A 16,368-nucleotide genomic window follows, 5' to 3' on the forward strand; every position below is an offset into this window, starting at 1 on the left:
TTCTATGGTGGGAATGCAGCCTTCTATGCAAAGGCAGGAGTCACATCAGTTGCTCCACCCACGTTTGCCTCTGGCCACACCTACCACTGGTGCGCGGCCCTCCAGAAAGGTTGCCCAGGAGGGAATGTGGCCCTCAGACTGGAAAAGTTTCCCCACCCTGCATTACACATACAATCCCACCCTATCTTGGTGTCTTCTCTGCCTTCCTAGCCTGGCAGCCAACAATCCACAACCCTCTCTTCCCCCTCATACATCAAGGCAGGGTTTTGCTGCTTTGCGGCAAGCCCCCACATCGCCGTCTCATCACAATCCAGCGAAATCTCTTCCTGGCAGATCCCGTCTTATGCCACAGGTCAGGCTCAGACATGCACGTATCTATGTCCCATTTCCTACAACAATGCAGAATTTCAGGACAGAGATGACCTGGTTCTCACTCCTATATTTGTATACTCTTATCGCCCGTCAGCTAAATCCTCTGGGTAGTTTACAAACTCATTAAAAATATGGTGTTTTTTTTAAAAAAATGAAACACAGCATACAACAACCACATACTTTCCAAATCACCACAGATACGCCTGGAAGTCAGCTTCAAACCAAGCGGCATAAAATTAGGAAGAAAATTAGTACACAACTGTAAAGTACAAAACAGCACTCAATGCTCCTTTTCTGAAGCACAGATCTTGCTTTGATGCGTATCTTATCACGTGCTCCAGTGTCACTCACACCTCCCAAACCAAACCGGGTGGAAGTTGAGGGGAGGGAGAATATCATCTGCTGGAATCTCATGAAGCATTATATCAAGAGGCTGCTGCACAACAGATACCAACCCGCCCGTCAGATGTCAGAGATTCACACACAGGGAGGGCAGCCTGTGCTTGAGGATGCTCTGAGTGGCATCTCGGCCATGTGCTGGGATGACCCTAGTCAGGGCCGGCCCCCGGCTGTCCAACCGGATGGCAAAACTGGCAGACAGCATCAGCCACAGCTGCAAAATATGCCAGCGGGTACCAAGAAAGAAATCTGCTATACCTTGTATTTTCTTTCAGCCAAGTGTCACTGCTGCTGGCCTGCACTGACTCACACTTAATCCTGCTGCCATCCTCTTCCTTGCAAAAAGCATAAGTAAGTCTCGAGTTCAAAACAAAACAGAAACCAACCAGGCTGCAATCTAGTACATATCTACTCAGAAGTAAGCTCCATTGGGTTCAGTGGGACTTACTCCCAGGTAAGTGTGTGTTGGATTGCGGCCTTATTTCTGAGTAAACGTGTCTAGGGTTAAAAAACACTTGCAGTAAGGAGGAAGCCAATTATTTTAGGGGGGAGGACAGGAGAGACTGTTTTGGGAGGGGACATAACCACTGAGTTCAAAGGGTCTTGCTCAAGGGAAGGGGGGGAAATCTGATTCTGATTTGCATTTAAAGGCGAACCTCCCTGACTTGCACTTTCCAAAATGATACAAGGGCTGAAACACAGCCAGCCTTCAACATCTACAGTTCTCCAAATTTTGTGATGCGTTTCTGCAACCATCCAGCGTTTACAGAAAGGCATATATTAGGGGAAAGGGTGCTTCACCATGCTTATTACAATAGTGAACATAATGTACAACACACATTCTATTAAAGGGAATCCTTTACCAAAATGTGTACATTGGTGAAGACTGCATAAAAATGTGTTTATTAGGAGAAAATCACATGCTGACAAATTTTCATGAGGATTTTCTTTTCTTTTAAATTGCAAATTGCTGAGGAATGTGGAGATCTGGAAAAAAGAGAAACTCAGAGAACTGAAATGGAGAGATCCATCCATCCCTTCTCCCAGGAGGAAACTATGCACAAGGTGGCAGTCATGCTGCTTCTAATAAATTGGACATTGACACTACTACAGCAACTTGTACATAGAGAGAGAGATAAGTGGATGAACACAGTTGCCTGATTTGTGGACTGTCTTTGAGGGAGTGGCTATGGATGCCATCAGGATGAGCTCCTGCACATCAAAAGGAACCACTACACCAATGATACCTGGCCCATTTGCAGATTTGCAGACTAGGAATCATTTGCTCCATCACCATGGTCCAGGTTTTCCAAACATTTGGAATGGTTATCTCAACGAATGGGACAGCAGAAAGCACTTAGGCTGAGAGCACACTAGTCGCCCACAGCAAAGCATTTCCATTGGTCACACCTGGAGGGGGAACAGGTTGATCTGCCAATCAGCTGCAAACTCTCTTTGAAGCAAATTTTTCAAAATGCACTCAAGCTGATCCTACCAGCTTTTACGGTAAAAATGGGCAGGGCTTCACTAGCATCTGTTTATCAGAAAAGAGAGGTGGAGATGCACTGGAACTGGCAGAACGGTTAAGTGTGTCTCTACCGTTAAAGAAGAGGAGGGTCTGAAGAACAGTTCTTGAGCCAGAAGGGGAGAGCCAAGGAGCTAGGCAGATTTCTGAAGCCTGTATCAAATCACTGGAAACCCCATCCAAATCCATGGCAGTTTCACAACAAGCTGGCTGCATGGTGCTGCAACAAACAGGTCTAGAAGCTTTTTTATTTTTATTAAAGTCAGAAGTAAACACAAAACGGTAACAACACAAACCACTATATTCCCACCCAGCATGCTGTAATAAAAACGGTGCAGATACAGATCAGTGTACACGCTCTCAGCAAACAAAACCAGCAACAGTTGGCAAGCAGCAAAGTCAAATGTTAAAAATGCCCACAAGGTAGCTCGATACCTCCTTAAGACAAAGTTTCTCTGCAAAAAGTTTAACAGGCGAGAAAAGGTCTGGGTTCAGTTCTCCTGGGCTGCAGTTAGGAATGGGTGAGAATTTCGATCCAGTTTGCATTTCAAGCAGAATTTATCAAATTCACACTTTCCGAAACGATATGAGAACCGACACACAGACATCCTTTGAAATTCACATTTATTAGAATTTTGGGGTGCAGTTCGCCAACTAAACAACATTTACAAAAATGCATATATTGGGGGAAAGTGTGCATAAAAACAAATATGTGAGTGAAAATAACATGCAAAAAAGGCATGATGTGATCAGAAACAGCTTGCAAAAATGTGTACCTTTGTCAAAACAAAAATGGAGAAATTTGCACGACAATGGTAGAGAATTTTCATAAGGATTTTTTTAAAAATTCACAGATTGATGTAGAAATGTAGAGCATTGAATTTAACACAAGAAAAGCGAGAAACTGAAAGAACAGAAACTGACGTCCTTTCCATCCCTCGTTGCAGTTAATAAAGGAAAGGAAAGTCTTCTATGAGTCCGTCTTGACTACCTCTTTGGCTAATCTACATCACTGCATCAACTTATCAGCATGTGCCATATTCTGCCATGCCCTAAGTCAAATGGTTTATCTGATTTCCAAAAGTGGGCAGGTCTGGGAGCTTTAAAATCAAAGCATTCCCTCCCCCCTGCAAAAAAGAAAGGAAAAAAGGATGCCATTGTCAAGAGGCTGGTTTCTGCACTTTTGGCGTGGCAAATGCAGGGCTCCATCTCGACTGAGCACACACAGAGGCACCCTGCAGCTTTCTCTGCTAGCCAAGCCAGGCTTCGGCTTGTGGCCACGCGGGCGATCTCTGAACAAACGAAAAGGGCATCAACACAAAGCCATGCTTGTCCCAGATTCCTGGAAAGAAAACTCCACCGCAGTGGTACTTCGTGAAGAAACTGCCAAGGGCGGATCTGAATGCCGGAAACGCTTAATGAGGCTGCAAGCATAATAGAAATGTGCCTCTGTCAGAGTCGAACAAATTATCTTTAAGCATCAACAAGGAGGGGACCAATTTCCTGTACGTGTAGAAATTCTCTTTCCCTCAAGAAGTGGCAGTCCTTCCCCACAATCAGGTGGCAGAGAGAGACAGAGAGAGACGAGGCTGGTCCATGTGGGCAACTGGGGTGCTGCCCCAGCAGCCTCGGTCTGCCCTCAGCCGGCCCCCACCTGCCTGCCTTTGCACTTCCAGCCAGTCCAAGGGGTGGCCCTGCTTGTTGCCTTCTTCCTGAATCTCAGCGTGGGCCTTGTAGAACTCAGCAGAGAGGAGGATGGGGGCAAAACTAGGAGTAGCTGGCTCTGCATGTCATTGGCTCCAGCTCTCCTTTCTAAGGGCGCCCAGCCTTGCGCCCAGCCAGTCCCAAAGGCTGCAGGCCACCAGTGGAGAGAGGAGTATGTGGCAGCCATGCATCAGAGGCAGGATTTAAGGAGGGGGTGGGCAATGCACTCCATCCTCTAATTTCTGGTCACGTGCAAAGCTAGTCCTCAAGAGCACCTCTTATTTCTGACCAACTCAGCTGTTCTTAGAAACATGGTGGCTATTGACATCAGCCAGGGCTGGCCTTCCAGATGTTGCTGGGCTGTAACTCTCCTCGTCCCCAAAGGGAGTTGGAATTCAGCAACATCTGGAGGGCCACAAGTTCACCAGCCTTGGCACAAATGGTGAAATCGCCACAAGTGTATGCCAATGGCCCTTTACTTCACAAAGAGATGGACACACAATCCAGCACAAGTTAATTACGACTAAATCATAGCCCGAATCGCATGTATATTCACATATATTCACATATCAAGCACTTGAAAGGTTGCCACACAGAGGAGGGCTCAGATCACTTCTCGATCGTCCCAGAGTGCAGGACACGGAATAATGGGCTGAAGCGACAGGAACCCATTTTTTGGCTGAACATCAGGGAAAACTTCCTAACTGTTACAGCTGTACAACAGTGGAGCCAATGACCTAGAGAGGTGGTGGGCTCTCCAACACTGGAGGCATTCCAGGGGCAGCTGGACAGCCACCTCTCGGGTATGCTTTAATTTGGATTCCTGCATTGAGCAGGTGGTTGGACTGGATGGCCTTGTAGGCCCCTTCCAACACTACTGTTCTATGATTCTAGGAACATAGGAAGCTGCCTTATACCAAGTCCGGCCATTGGTCCATCTAGGTTAGTAGCATCTACACTGACTGGCAGCATCTCTCCCAGCTTTCCAGCAGGGAATCTCACTGGATGCTGAGTGCTGAACCGTGGACCTTCTGCCTGCAAAGCAGATTTTCTGTCACCAAGCCTACGTTCCTTCCAAACTGTGGGGCTTGTTTCTGAATAGCTGAGGATCCCTTTGGGACACCAGTGGGATTCAAGGTAGTCATGATGGCAAGTGCCCTGATGCCATGCAGGCTTTCCTCGGAAGAAAATCTCCCAGAGCTTCATGGGATTGAGTTGTGTACGTCAGGTGGGAAACCTGTGCCCCCCACCAGATGCTGTCAAACTCCAACTCCCATCACCCCCCTCTCGCCACCAGCATCTGGAGGGCCACAGGTCCCCCCTCGCTTGTCTACAGGATCACAGCCTGTATCCTTTCACATTGCTTTCAGTGGGACTTAACAGTGCAATCCTATACACCAAAGTAAGTTTCCCCCCCCCCCCCGGGGCTTATACCCAGGTAAAAATGCTCAGGATTGCCGCCTAAGTCAGGACCAACATGTGCAGGAAGGTACTCGATAAGCACTCAACCTGTGCTCAGGATGCCGCTTTCAGGGTTATGAGGGTGTATGACATCTGCGCTGCCAGCGGGCTGCACAACTGCAGGGAACCAGCACATCTAGGGAATCTCTCTTTTAAGAAAAGAGAAAAAGGCCAGACAAAGAAAGCAATTTCTCACAAGAACGACACACCATCCTGCCTGGATCCACCCCGCTCCTTTCCAAATCCCAGATGGGAGGGTTGGGCTGCCTTTACTCTAGCAATCCTATCAGCCCCTTTCCCACGGGGTGGCAGGGTGGGGAGAGGCAGTGGGTGACCACAGTCCCATTGACTGGAAGCCAGCAAGAACAAAGGACCTTGAAAGGCCCACTGTGGCTTCTGGCAGAGCGTCTGCTTTCCATGCAAAAAGCCCCAGGTTCAATTCCCAGACATCTCCAGGTAGGGCCGGGGAAAACGTCAGTCTGTAATCCTCGAGGGCTGCTGCCAGTCCGTATAGACAATACTCGGCTAGACAGAGTATTGATCTTTCTAAAACAGCTTAAAAGGAGAAGGGCCGCCAGGTCGCTCAAAAGCAGAGCATCTGCCGTGCATGCAGGAGTTCAATCCCCGGTGTCCCCTGCATGAAACCCCAGAGGGCCGCTGCCAGTCAGTGTTGTCCCTCCTGAGCTAGATGGGCTCACGATAAGGCAGCCTTTTAGGTCCTTAAACCCATTGGGCTGTAGTCAGTCCTGCTCAAGAGCAGAGCCACCGAAACTAACGGGCGTGTCTCAATCCGGCTCATTCATTTCAGCCGGTCTACTCGGAGTAAAACTTGATCTGGAATCCGACCCACAGACGGTGGCCTAATAAACCGCTGCCTCTGGCCCCCAGGCGCTTCCTCCGAGGCTGCAACACTAGGCTCGCTTGCAGGGGTGTAAGCCCCATTGAGCCCAAGGGGGCTTACTTCCGAGGAGGCATGTAGGCTGACACTCCGAGACCCCCACCCCCTCGAAATTGGAGAGGGCTCAAACGAACGTCCAGCAGCCCCCTTTCTCCATCAAAGTCTCGGAAAAGACTTCTCTCCCCCCCCCCCAACCACGTCCCAGGGCGGGCGGCCCCGTCGCGAGGCAAGCCCCCTCGCGCAGAGTTCACTCCTACCCCGCTGAGTTAGACGCCTGCTTGGAAAAAGGCCCCCCCCCGACCCCCCCCCCACCGCCTCGGTTCCTCCCATCCTTTGGAGCGCAACGACGGCAAGGAGAGGGGGGCGAGGAGATAAAGGCAACAAGCGCTTCCCCCCCAAACCTCTCATCTGCCCCCCTCCCCCAGCAGCCAGAAATCTCACATCTGGAATAACCCCCCTTTTTAATGTTTTTAATTTTTAAAAACCCGCGTTGCCCTTTCTGTGCCATCAGAGATTGCCTACTCGGAGTAGACCCGTTGCAAGGGAGGCTGGGTAGGACTAGCTCGGGTCCGTTCTCCTCTGTGGAAAACAGAGGGCTCCGGTCGGCGCACACGCCTAGCCGTTCGGATGGCAGCCTGTCGCTCTCCCCTCGGGGAAGGCGGGCGCGCCTCCGTCGGAAGGGCGCCTTACCTGGCGGCTGCCGTCGGGGCTCGGCTGAGGCGTGCCCGGTGGCTGCTCCTCCGCCAGAGCCGGTCCCAGGGCGCGGGGGCTCCTCCGCCGCCGACGCCGCCCCCGCTGGAGCCAGGCGTGCGCTCCCTCGAGGTTCCTTTCGCGCCCTCAGTCGCCGCAGCCCGCGGGAGACCGGACCGTTCGCCCTGGCTTTGGCTACCGCGCCCCGGCACCGGTGTCGGGGCTAGCGCGACGGCGCGTCCTCTCCGGAGCCCTCCTGCCAGGAGAGTCGCCTCCCCTCTTCCAGCCAGACGCCGCCCCTCTCCGCGCTCCTTTGGGTAGCCCAGGTGCTGAGGGAGGGAGGGAGAAGGGGAGGGACAAAAGCCTCCCCCCGCCCGCTCCGAGTCCTAATGCCCAGGTTGCATTCCAACGTGCAGCGAGGACACGTTCCAAAAAAGCACGTGTGCAGAGCTGGAAGCCGGTTTTTGTACTGCCGAGCGCAGGGGAACCTAAAAGGAGCCAGGGAATTTCTCAGAAAGAAATCGGCGAGAAAAGCGAAAAAGAAATAGGAAAGGAAGATCAAGACTGGCTCCTTTCCAATCTTCATAAACCTTATGCTGCTAGTCAGGGCTTTTTTGGTAAATATATATATATAATACGAGTACAATCTAGAATGTAAAAGATGATTGATTTTCTACACCAAGATACTTATACTAAACATAAAACAATGATCCACTCTCGGTTTTTGTTACAACATCAACATATACTGAGACTTAATGGTAATAAAAATTATTATTTTTAAAGAAGTGCCAGGATTCATATATGGATAAAAGCCTGGTGGGTGCCACCAGAAAATGGCAAAAAATAAAATAAAAAAGGTGCCGGTGTGTTGTACTGCTGATGGTATATTATGGGATGAATTACTTGACTAGTTTGCTGGTGAGTGCACTTGTGCAGCAGGAAGACAGCTTAGAATAAAGGACTCCCACCGATGACAGCGGAGGCAGGCCAGCCACAAGTCGGCCCCTCTCCAGTGGAGGTTAGCCCATTGCCTGAACTTAGTATCTGTATCCAGTATCAGTAATTTGGGGGGAAATGTTCAATGTTGCTACATTTTCTAAATGACTGCCTTGGCCATCTCAGCGGGCCTCAGTGCAATGCTGTGAGATAGACACTTGTAGGAAATTGGCAGAGATACTCAAGGGGGCTTGCCAGTGCCGGATTTAGACTTGGTGAGGCCCTAAGCTATATAAAGCTTGGAGGCCCTTTGTTAAAAAATTACACCAGATATATATATATATATATATATATATATATATATATATATATATATTCAGTACACATAAAATTTTAAAAGCCCCCCAAATAGATTCTGAAATTTTTTGAGGCCCCTGCAGATTGTGAGGCCCTAAACTGTAGCTTGTTTAGCTTATGCCTAAATCCGACACTGGGGCTTGCCATTTAACTTCTTCAAACTCTGCTAGGATGTTAATAGCTCAGAACTTGGGGTGGAGGATTTAATGTAATTGTAACTACTCAAGAGTGTCTGAAAGGTACTGTCATTATTAAAAGAGACATATTACATAACGTTTAGAGAGGAGCTGCTCCAATATATTAATTTCCTCAAGGAATATAAGCATATTTCAAAGATATTGAAAGTTACAGAGTGATTAAAAATATAGAATTGGCGGGGGGAATTGCTGCTAATGCCCTATCAGTTTTTAGGCTAAAAAAACAAGGAGAAAAAAATCAGAAATCTCCATGAAGGCAAAACCGTCATTCGACCAACCAGGAGGTCACATAACTGTGTGCACAAGCTTTTCTGAGTTCCCCAAAACTTTTCATGTGCTAGATCAGGGCTGGGGAACCTGTGGCCTTCCAGATGTTGAGGACTCCAACGGCCAAATAAATAAATGGAGGGAAGATCTGACCATGGATAAATACCAATAACCATTCCCTGAAGGAAAATGCAAATGATGGCCCCGCTCTGCAGTGCAGCTAGGCAAAGCGCAAGCGGGATGTAAAGACAAGGCAAGATTCAGGCTGGACAGAAGGCAGAGTGGGACAAAGTTTCAGAAGGACACAAGGCATGGTTCAGGGCAGAAACAGTGGTGTAGTCGTTCACGGTCTCAGGGGTCTTAGACCCCTTACTTTTTGGGGGAGCAGGGTCCCTATGTCTCCAGCATCCTATGAGCCGATCAGCATGAAAGGAGAGTATGTTAGCCATTTAGAAGAATCTTATAATACCCTTACTTGTCCTTTCCTGCTGATTGGAGCCAATCAGAGTGAAAGGAAGAGAGTCAGCTACTGAGGTCTCCCTGACAACAACCACACGTTTGTGTTGATATCTGGGAAAGCCCTCCTCACTAGCATGAGAGTGTTTACCTCAGAATAGTTTGGTCATCTGCATGAGTTCAGGCTGCATTCACACTTTACATTTATCCCATGATTATTTCACTTTAAACAGTCATCGCTTCCCCCGAGGAATCCTGGGAAGTATAGTTTGTGAAGGCTGCTGAGAGTTGTTAGGAGACCCATGTATTCCCCTCACAGAGCTACAATTCCCAGAGTTCCCTGGGAAGAGGGATTGATCATGAAGCCACTCTGGGAATTTTAATTCTCTGAGGAGCACAGGAGACTCCTAACAATTCTCACCACTCTTCACAAACTACACTTCCCAAAATTCTTTGGGGGAAACCATGAGCATTTAGAGCGGAATAGTGGTGGAATAAATGTATGGTGTGAATATGACCTCAAGTAGTGTTCAGTAAGCTGGTTATTTCAAAGGAGGAGGCGGAGGAGAGTTTTGTTATGGCCTGTGCACCTAAATATATAAGAATAAAAACCTTTCGTGTCCTGTCTAGTTTGGCTCTAAGCCTAAATACACATAACTGCAGTCACTGCATATTTTATCCTGCGTATCTCACCTCCAAGGATGTGTGTCCTTATGTTGTGTTGATTTATGGATTGCAGGCATCTCAGTGCAGGGCCCTCTCCTGCGTTGGACTTCACAATAACAGCAACATGAATCATATCTAATACTAATAACGATGATGATGCCACGTTGCTTTGGACCCGGGTTCGAGAAGACACAGCCAAACTGTTCGCAAAGGTAGCAAACAAGAGTCTCCACGAAGGGAAAGGAGCTAGAGGAAGGGGGTCCCTCCAACAAAGCAATCTATATTTTATATTAGTAGAACCGACAGAAGCTGAAATTGCTTCATCCATCACGGTTTCTTGGCTTGCAGAACGTCCCGTAAATTGGTGAGGTTATGGGGACTTGCCAACCCCTCAATCTTTGGGTGAAATATCAATTAAACGAAGCATCAGGGAGAACAGGAAGATGTGTGGGAGGGCCTGTCTAGTACGTCTTAAAGTATCCCACAAATGAAGGTCACTTTGCAGAAGTGGGCATCTAGCGTTGCCAAAGACCCAGCATCCTGTTCTCAGAGTGGCCATCCAGATGCCTCTTCTGGGCAGTCAAGCCGGAAAGCAAGACGTGAGCATAGCAGCACTCTTTCTACTTGTGATTCCCAGCAACTGGCATTCACAGGCATACTGACTCCAACAGTGCAGGGAGAACATCTTGCAATGTTGCAAAGAGCCTGTCTTGTAATGTTCACCCAAACGAGCTGTTAGACTGTCAGCTTGTGAGCCAGGTTTGTCTGTCGTTGTCCACACATCAGAGCTTGGAAGATTACTTTTAAAAAGTAATACATTACAGTTACAGTTACATGGCCCAAAAAAGTAGTAATTACCGTTACAATTACAATTGCTCTGAAAGTAACTGATAACTTTGCTTTTCCTCCAAAGTAATCACTACAATTACATTTCAGTTGTTTTAAAAAAAACGCCTACAAGGTGCTGGCCTTGGCTGCTACACATCTACGTAGCCTAAAACAACATTAAAAATAAACAAACACATACAGAGTTAGTAGAATAATTATTTTTATCCATAAGATAGCAATTGTGGTCTCTCCACTGGTAAGGGTGGTGGGGAGGGAGGCTGAGGCCACTACTCAGATCTTTGCACGTCAAACCAAGTGCAACCCCCTCACTCAGCCAGCCAGCATAATCTCCCTCACTTAACCACCACCCAGACCCTGCCCTGCCACCAACTAAGGGACACTCGCTCAAACAAACATATTCCCCTGAGATGCAAAAAAGTTAAAATACTGCAAATGCAGCACAGTAGCCAGAGAGGGTGGTGGAGGCCACTTTGTGTGCCAAGTGTGCGCGCACGCACGCACACACTCACGCATGCACACACACACACACACACACACACACACACACACACCTCTTTCACCTCCACAGTTCTTGATCTCCGGATCCCTTTTCCCTCCACTCCATTCTTCACCACCACTATCCGTTTTTTAAAATAATTGTTTTCTCCACTCCACCCCGTCTCACTCTCTGCCTCCTCCCTCGTCGCCTCCTACCCATCCACAGAGCATGAGGAAACAGCGACACTGCACAGAAGCCCAATTTGAGGCACATGATTTTCATCCACAAATCAGAGGAGCAGAAGACTTCCCCTGCTCCCCCCCCCAAGTAATGCCCAAAAGTAATTCTGGAAACGTTACAATTACTCCACAAAAGTAGTAAAATTACTCCTAGTCTATTGCAATCAAAATGTAAAGGAATTACCCACTCGTTACTCAAAAAAGTAATGAATTACAAGTAATTCGTTACTTGTAACTAGTTACTTCCAAGCTCTGCCACACATATACATCATGTATGCAGCACAGAGGAAAATGGACAGGAGTGTCAAACAAACGACAAATTATCCCCTATGAGGAAAGGTTTCCAACATTTGGGGCTTTTCAGTTTAGTGAAAAGGTGAGTTAAGAGGCGACACGATAGAAGGATATAAAATTATATATGGCATGGAGAAAGTGGAGAGAGAAAGTCGTGGATATCCAATGAAAGAAATGACTTATTCGCACAGCACATAGTTAAACTGTGGAGTTTGCTCCCACAAGAGGCAGTGGTGGCCACCAACTTGGATGGCTTTAAAAGAGGAATAGACAAATTCATGGAGGAGAAGGCTATCAGTGGCTGCTAGCCAGGATGGCTAAGCTCTCCCCTCCACAGTTGGAGGCAGTTGCTGGAAACCACAGGTGGAGAGAGCACTGTTGCGCTCAGGGATTGCCTGAGGGCTTCCCATTGGGGCATCTGGTTGGCCATTCTGAGAACAGGATGCTGGACTAGATGGGCCATTGGTCTGACCCAGCAGGACTCTTCTTACATTCTTGTGTTCTTTCATTACAGCACAGTCTAAAATGGTGGGTTAAACAATGTTGTTGTTGTTATGTGCCTTCAAGTAAATTTTGACGTATGGCGACCCTATGAATCAGCAACCTCCAATGTTGTTGTTATGTGCCTTCAAGTAAATTTTGACGTATGGCGACCCTATGAATCAGTGACCTCCAAGAGCATCTGTCATGAACCACCCTGTTCAGGTCTTGTAAGTTCAGCTCTGTGGCTTCCTTTATGGAATCAATCCATCTCTTGTTTGGCCTTCCTCTTTTTCTACTCCCTTCTGTTTTCCCCAGCATTATTATCTTTTCTAATGAATCATGTCTTCTCATTATGTGTCCAAAGTATGATAACCTCAGTTTCATCATTTTAGCTTCTAGTGACAGTTCTGCTTTAATTTGTTCGAACACCCAATTATTTGTCTTTTTCGCAGTCCATGGTATACGCAAAGCTCTTCTCCAACACCACATTTCAAATGTGTTGATTTTTCTCTTATCCACTTTTTTCACTGTCCAACTTTCACATTCATACATAGAGATCAGGAATACCATGGTCTGAATGATCCTGACTTTAGCATTCAGTGACACACCTTTGCATTTGAGGACCTTTTCTAGTTCTCTCATAGCTACCCTCCCCAATCCTAGCCTTTTTCTGATTTCTTGACTATTATCTCCATTTTGGTTAATGAGGTATTGATAATCTTTGACAAGTTCAATGTCATTGTCAACTGTAAAGTTACCTAAATCTTCTGTTGTCATTACTTTAGTCTTTTTGATGTTCAGCTGTAGTCCTGTTTTTGTACTTTCCTCTTTAAATTTCACCAGCATTCATTTCAAATCATTACTGATTTCTGCTAGTAGTATGGTATCATCTGCATATCTTAAATTATTGATATTTCTCCCTTCAGTTTTCACACCTCCTTCATCTTGGTCCAATCCCGCTTCCGTATGATATGTTCTGCGTACAGATTAAACAAATAAGGTGATAAAATACACCTCTGTCTCATACCCTTTCCAATTGGGAACCAATCAGTTTCTCCATATTCTGTCCTTTACAGTAGCCTCTTGTCCAGAATATAGGTTGCACATCAGGACAATCAGATCCTGTGGCACCCCCATTTCTTTTAAAGCATTCAATAGTTTTTTATGATCTTTTATGATTTTTTATGCAAAGAGAGCTTCGGCTATGGGGCGGTATAAAAATTTAATAAATAATAAATAAATAATAATAATAATGATCTACACGATCAAAGACTTTGCTGTAATCTCTAAAGCACAGGGTGATTTCCTTCTGAAATTCCTTCTCCATTATCCAACGTATGTTTGCGATATGATCTCTGGTACTTCTTCCTTTTCTAAATCTAGCTTGGACATCTGGCATTTCTCGCTCCATATATGGTAAGAGCCTTTGTTGTAGAATCTTGAGCATTACTTTACTTGCATGGGATATTAAGGCAATAGTGCGATAATTACTGCATTCCCTGGGGATCCCCTTTCTTTGGGATTGGGATGTATATTGAATGCCTCCAGTCTGTGGGTCATTGTTTTCTTTTCCATATTTGTTGACAAATTTTTGTCAAAATTTGGACAGATTCAGTCTCAGTAACTTGTAGCAACTCTACTGGTATGCCATCTGTTCCTGGTGATTTGTTTCTTCCAAGTATTTTAAGAGCAGTTTTCACCTCACGTTCTAAAATTTCTGTTTCTTCATCATACGGTTCCTCCATGAATGAATCTGTCATCCTGTCTTTTCTTTTATATAGTTCTTCAGTGTATTGCTTCCATCTTCCTTTTATTTCATCTCAGTCAGTCAGTGTGTTTCCCTGTTGATTATTCACCATCCCTACTCTTGGTTTAAATTTCCCTTTCATTTCTCTAATCTTTTGGAATAGGGCTCTTGTTCCGCCTTTTTTGTTGTCCTCTTCTATTTCTATACAATAACTGTTATAATAGTTCTCTTTGTCCCTGCATACTAGTCGCTGTATTATTGCATTTAGGGTTCTAAGCGTGTTTCTATCTCCTTTTGCTTTTGCTTTCCTTCTGTCTTTAACCATTTTAAGAGTTTTGTCAGTCATCCACTGAGGTCTTTCTCTCTTTTTAATTAGAGGTATTGTCTTTTTGCATTCTTCCTTGATAATGTCTCTGACTTCAATCCATAGTTCTTCTGGTTCTCTATCAACTAAGTTTAAAGCTTCAAATCTGTTCCTTATTTGATATTTATATTCTTCTGGGATGTTATTTAAATTGTATTTTGGCATTATGATTGCTTTGTTGTTCTTCTTTAGCTTTACTCTGATTTTCAATATTACCAGTTCATTATCTGTACCGCAGTCTGTTCCTGGTCTTGTTTTCACAGAAAGTATGGAACTTCTCCATCTTCTGCTACCAATTATATAATCAATTTGATTCCTATATTGACCATTTGGTCATAGCCACATGTACATTCGTCTTTTTGGTTGCTCAAAAAATGTGTTTGCAAGAAACAAATTACTGGCTTCACAGAATTCAATTAAGTCTTTTTCCTGCTTCATTTCTTTCTCCTAAGCCCCATTTCCCACAATTTCTAGTTCTTCTCTGTTCCCTGCTTTTGCATTCCAGTCCCCTATGATTATCAGAACATCTTGTTTAGGTGCGTGATCAATTTCTTCCATTAAATGAACAGGAATTGCCTTTATTTTAATTGCATTAGTGTCTGGTTTAGGTGAACACTGTTTACGTGCCTCCACAGAGCCAGAGAATACTAAACAATGCAGTACTCCCAAGTTCTAGTAGGAGGTACAATCTAGATTCTTTTGTCTATGAGTACACAAGCATGAGAGTATCCCACCCCAGTCCCTTCAACCACTGTAACCAAGGCATTTAGTTCTATTTAACATTCTGCACCAAAGGTCAAATTCAATCCATTACCTGTCCGGCCACTACCCTGTGTGCCCTTTGATAAATTAATGTTCTCAGCTTATTAGGCAATTATTGAATTGAAACATTTAATCAGCAGAGCCTATGTGGAGTGTCTTTCTTGTGTGAATGTCCCTGGATTGATGAGCTAGGGCAGTATCCATAGCCACCAATGTACCAGTTCCTATCTCCCCCTCCATTCAGGCATGTTCCAATCCATCTCAGCCCCACAAAACAATTTATGAAACATTTAACACATATATTTATCTGGAAGCAATTTAAATTAACCACCTGTCCTTTCACTTTGGCCATCTCTTCCTTCCTCCACTGAAGGATTTTTATAAAATGGAAATGGACTGCCTTCAAGTCGATCCCGACTTATGGCGACCCTATGAATATGGTTTCCACGGTAAGCGGTATTCAGAGGGGGTTTACCATTGTCTTCTTCTGAGGCTGAGAGGCAGTGACTGGCCCAAGGTCACCCAGTGAGCTTCATGGCTGTCTGGGGATTCTTTTTTTTTTTTTTTTACAATAATTTTTATTCAAATTTTCATAAAACATACAAAACAAAATCATAAAACATTCAAAGACAAAAAACAAAACAAAACAAAAATGATTAAACAAAAAAATAAAATGTTGACTTCCCATTTGTCACAGATCAAATCAGTTCTAGGTCTACAATATATAACAATCCTGTGTTTTAAATTATATTATAAAATCACTTTCCTCCAGTAGTTATCTTAATTAATCATCAAATCTCATAAACATTACTTTATTCTTTCCACAAAAAGTCAAAGAGAGGTTTCAATTCTTTAAGAAACATATCTATCAATTTTTCTCCAAATAAACATGTCGATTAATCCATCTCGTTAATAATAATAATAATCTTATTGTCATAACCATAGTCCAAATAAACATATCGATTAATCCATCTCATCAAAATCTGTTAGGTCCAATAATTTCAATAGCCATTATTCCATTATCCATAGTAATTCCATCTTCCATCTTCAATAGTCCTGTTAAGTCCAGTAATTTCAGTGTCCAATCTTCCATTATCAGTATTCCATAATAATCTTGCTGTCATAGCCATAGTCATATAATAAGAGTCTGATGGGAATTTCCTCTATCCCAAATATTTTCTTGCCATCAATTCTGAATAAGTTGCTGAAATATTGTTGTAAAGT

This window comes from Rhineura floridana, chromosome 17 (genome assembly GCF_030035675.1).
Source record: "Rhineura floridana isolate rRhiFlo1 chromosome 17, rRhiFlo1.hap2, whole genome shotgun sequence".
Taxonomy (NCBI): Eukaryota; Metazoa; Chordata; class Lepidosauria; order Squamata; family Rhineuridae; genus Rhineura; species Rhineura floridana.